The sequence below is a fragment of the Hibiscus syriacus genome, unplaced genomic scaffold (assembly GCF_006381635.1).
Source record: "Hibiscus syriacus cultivar Baekdansim isolate YM2019G1 unplaced genomic scaffold, ASM638163v2 tig00110195_pilon, whole genome shotgun sequence".
Lineage (NCBI taxonomy): Eukaryota > Viridiplantae > Streptophyta > Magnoliopsida > Malvales > Malvaceae > Hibiscus > Hibiscus syriacus.
In genome coordinates this window covers 1,868,931-1,873,963 of record NW_024062621.1, presented here as the reverse complement: position 1 = coordinate 1,873,963, position 5,033 = coordinate 1,868,931, and the positions used below count along the sequence as shown (strand labels likewise).

General features: G+C 31.1%; 1 pseudogene; it reads right to left on the bottom strand.

Moving 5' to 3' along the window:
- Positions 1–3,203: 3,203 nt before the first annotated feature.
- On the bottom strand, positions 3,204–4,161 carry LOC120218330 (annotated as a pseudogene).
- Positions 4,162–5,033: the final 872 nt, after the last annotated feature.

Here is a 5,033-nt window from a genome sequence, read left to right as displayed (position 1 = left end):
TCTAACTATCTCCTTCTCCTTTAGAGGAGATTTTTATTATATCCGCTGGTGATGCGAAAAAGATGACATCTTCCATTTTTGCTCATGCCGTCAGCAACCTGATTACCTTCCTAAAATATGTTTAATGTTCACCTCCCAGTTTATTCAACAGATCACATATATGTTAAACTTTAACGATATTGGTCCGAACGATAATTTAATCATTAATTTTTATGATTTTTATATAATATATATGATAAATTATAATGTATATAATAGTAAAGGTTAGATGTATTATATCATATTTTTAAATATGTTATATAAAAGTATTTTTAAATTTTTTTATATAATAATAGCTCGATGTGTTTTTGGAACCATGGTTAAGTTAAATTTTGGCAGTGGTTTGGAATTTTGTTATTTTAGGTGAATAATAACAACGGCGTTTGATCAATAAAAAAAGGGTAGATACACGTTAGTATCCCACTATTGCTTTTATTATGTTTGGATTATTTATCACTCTTATTATGTTTTGGTCATCTAACTATTTTTTGTTTCAAAATCATACTTAGTGTTATGTTTTGATCACCCTCCGTTAAAAAATTAATGGTGATGTTTATGTGTCACCATAAGATAATGCCAAGTTATAATTGAAAAAAATTTAAAATGTCACGTCAGTAGTTATGTTAATTTTTAATGACAGATGGCTAAATAAAACCAAAATATAACATTAAGTATGATTTTGAAAAAATAATAGTTGAGTGACAAAAATGAAACAAAAGTGATCATTATGATACTAAACATGTAGTTTACCCTAAAAATAATTACAAAAACAAAACAATATTTTAGTAAATATTTTTAAAGTACTTAAAAGACATTATTTATTTTTTTTTCGAGTTTCAAATTCTAACACTAAAGTTGGTTAATTGCACCATAGATCCTCAAATTATGACGTTATCTTATTAGTCTCTAAACTTTTTAACATGATTTAATTATTATTATTAAATAATATTTGTGAATTAATTAATGGAGTAGAGTCACACCCAACTTAATTAGTTCGAGCTAGATATAGCTTTCCTCACTTACCTTTTACCAAACTATCAAATAATCAAATAATTAAATCAACTTATAATAATTTTATGTTAGACTCGGATTCGGACAAAAACTTAAATTTATTTAAAGACGTATTAAACTCGAATTTAATATATAAGAAAAAAAGTGATCTATATAAAAATTAAGCAAAAATCATGTATGTTACAACGGTTGATGTTTAGAATTTACAAGATTACTATTTGATAGTTCAAAATTTATTCGTTTTACCAGTTTCTCGATTCAATTTGTAATCGATGTTTTTTTATTGTTGTTGTACATAATCGTAAAACATCTATGGTTGTGACTTCATCATCGTGTAGCGACATAGAAAGAACAATATTTCTTAATTCTGGAAACTCAATTGTATCGAGTTTGATAATAATCTTTGAGCTTGTTAATGGGATTTTTCCGAGTTCGACATGGTGTAAGATTAGAGCTCGAGTACTTTAACTTGCAAATTTCATTTGGTTACAAATGCATTTCCTAATTCTTTTGCAGCACGAGCATCCCTTTGTACTCTGCTGCCTGCAAATCAAAAGGAATCAGCATGCTTTGAATGTCAACAGATGAATGATGTATCGATGAATATACCTTAGCGTTATAAGCAATTGGGAGAATATTCCATGGCTCATCCGAAAATAACTCCGGCATTCCTTTCACTTAATTATCCCTCGATATGATCGTTATCAGTTATTTATTATTTAAAAATAAAATCTACCTATCCGTTAATCTATCATAACCATAAACTCTCAAATCATGCACCTACGTTAGCAACATAAGGAGTATCTCCAACAACAAGAACAATCATCTTTATGGTACCACTTAACGCTTTGACATCAATCTCACTAGATAATATTTCCATAAGTCTATGACATTCATCATTGTTTTTTGGATATTAATACATATATATATATATATATATATATCGAATTTTAATACATGAGAGATCATATATTAATATTTTTGTGATTTACATTTAGTATATTATAATTTTGTCCGCAGAGATAAACAATGTCGTACTACACTAAACTTGATCTTTTACTATATATTATTTATGTTAAGCTTGTTTTTAATTTCGTTTACCAATAAAAAAAATAAAACCATGCTCCCCCCACCTTCCTGATGCTGCCACGTCATCATCCCAAACCATCACCATCGTTCTTTTAACCTTTTTACTTTTACTTAAGTCAACCCCAAATTCATACCCTTTCTAACCACTCATATCCGTCCACGTCATCATATGTTTTCAACCGCTCTTTTTATCCTTTTAAAATTTTGGTCAAAATTTGATTTTAATCTCTCTACTATGCTTAAAATTGGAACTTATCCACATATAATTTTAACATATAATCCTCTAATTGTATAATATCATTAATTAATCTAAATAACCAACTACTTCAATTAAAATACTAATGTGTTTTACTTAAATATACCCATTTCAACGTAGAAGAAAATAATGCAAGGGTCACACCTTGAGAAGTGGAATGAATTAATCTGATATCGTAAAACAATCCTTGGGTTTATAAGACATCCTAAGGGATTCATAGAGGGTGTTGGGTGGGGCTGCACCCCTATAAATTTAAAATTCTCTTAAATTTTAAATTCTTTTGAATATTTGATTTTACACTGAACATCCTAATGTGAGATAAACAAGATAGACAATTGTCATATTAAACAAGATAAACAAGATAGTACGTAACAAAAATGTCGCAAATAAAGTAGAAAAAATGTAATGCTCTAAAGAGATGAGAGATATGAATATCATATTAAAAAGGAAAAGAGTATTCTAAAGTTTATAATGTGTCGTATACATCTTATTAACCTAGTTACTTCATAACAAAAGTTGTGTTAATATGATAAGTGAAAAATATATTTATAGCAAAAAGAAAATAAACTCTTTAATATTTTAAATGAAATAGTTAACAATGTTAATGATTTATACTAACTAATGATATTGTAGAAATAGATGATCAATTATACCAAAATAAAATATAGGAACTAAGTCTTAATGATTTAGTATAGTAGAGGACCAAAACTACAATTTGACTTAAAAAATGTCCCCCAACCTATCTGCTTTCTTTGTTTCTAACATTTTATCCACCTTTTGTTGTCGTTGATCATGGTTGTCCTTTTTTCCAAGATCATTTCCGGCAAGCCGCCGTGAACGTTTGGAAAACAACGTTACCGGCGGCGGGGAACTCGTCCATAGCAAAACTCCGGCATTTGAGTCCCAGTGGTTCCATGGCACGAGCCACCTCGTCAACCCTCACGTCGATGGCTGGTCGTCGAGACCGAAACGTCGCCGGCTTGAAGACCTGAACCGCTTTCTTCAAGGTCTCGACATGTCGTCCTGTCATCGTAAACAGACCCAACACTCTCGAAGCTCGCGTAACTGAACCCATCTTCAGGCGTAACATGGATCGTCGAGTAACGATCACCGTCGACCCCGTTCATGGAATAACACAAGGATCGAACTCGAAATCACAAACGAAACTCGTGGATTAATGTTGTCGATTCCAGCCAACTCATTCATTCCTTTGCAGCCAACGAGTCGTGGTTTTGTTTTGAAGAATTTTCGAGCCATGATTCGGTCAAGTCCCGTCGTGCAAACTTCGACGGTGAAATGTCGCCGGAAAAGAAATGATCACCGTCTACGGCGGATAAGACATGCCACGAACGAAGGGAGTTTCGAGGCGTAACGGAGGCTTTCCTGAAGCAAAGATTGTGTGGAAAATTCTCTTCAATGTAACCTTCTGCTTGAAGTTAAGATGAGGGAACGGCTGTGATTTAGGGAAGATGAAGCTGCCTCGAGTGTACCTACACCCGCATAACGTGAGGCCGAGATTGTTCGTCAAACGAATTAACGGCCGAATCGATTTGAGAGCTGAATGGTCCCACAGGTTGATGATGATCTTGATAGGGTACATAACAAACTCGATTCCGACAACACGTTAGCATCAAAGTAATGGTTTCCGACGGCCGGTGAAATCGATTTTAAGTGCGTCGAAATCAATCAGCTGGAAACCATTGCCGTCTCCGTTGAAATGGAGTTCAAGGCGTTTTTTCGAAGCCTTCAAAGCCCGAAACAGCCATTGCCGGAAAAACATTACCAAATCGGAAAAACAGAGTTGAAAAGAAGACCAATCCGGTGGGAGTTTGATGGAGGAGAAGAGAGAGGAGAATTTTAGGGAGATTGGGAGTGGGAAGGCATGCGGGTTGAGGCAAGGAAGAATGATGATTTGCAGGCATAATGAAGTGAGGAAGATGATTAACGTTGTCAACTTTGGAATTTCATTTGGGGGAGATCTTGATGAGACATGTAATCTTATCTAATTACATGGGGAATACAGTATTGTTCATAATACTTATGATTTAGTCGTTGTTAGAATCATATAGATCGATGGAAAATTAATATTCATCCCTCTTATTAAATTTATTCCTTTTAGATTTTAATTTTTTTTATTAAAAACGTCTAATTAAAAAATAATAAATAATAATTTTTTATTTTATATATCTAATTCTTTCATATTTATAAAAATAAATCTATCGAATCAATTGATTACCTTTAAAGACATTTTTATTATTTCCTCAATAATTAACGATAGAAATAATATTTTAAATAATGAGATAAAATTAATATTATATTAAGTTGGTGATTCAACCAAATCATCCATTGTATTGGTTGATAAATTAATAATGTTGAATGGAAATTTCTTAGATATAAGATTGATTATACATAAAATTTTAGATAAAGTATATTATAGATCATTGAATCATGTTACCTGATTGTTTTAGTTAATAAATTTTTAAAATTATAAAATAATTATAAAATTTAACCTTTTTTTCACAAAATGAACTGTAATGTTGTATTAAATTATAAAAGTTTGATAAATTTAATAATTATTTGATAAATTTTTGATAAATTTTATGATATTTTGTAATAATTTGATTAATTTGATTATCAT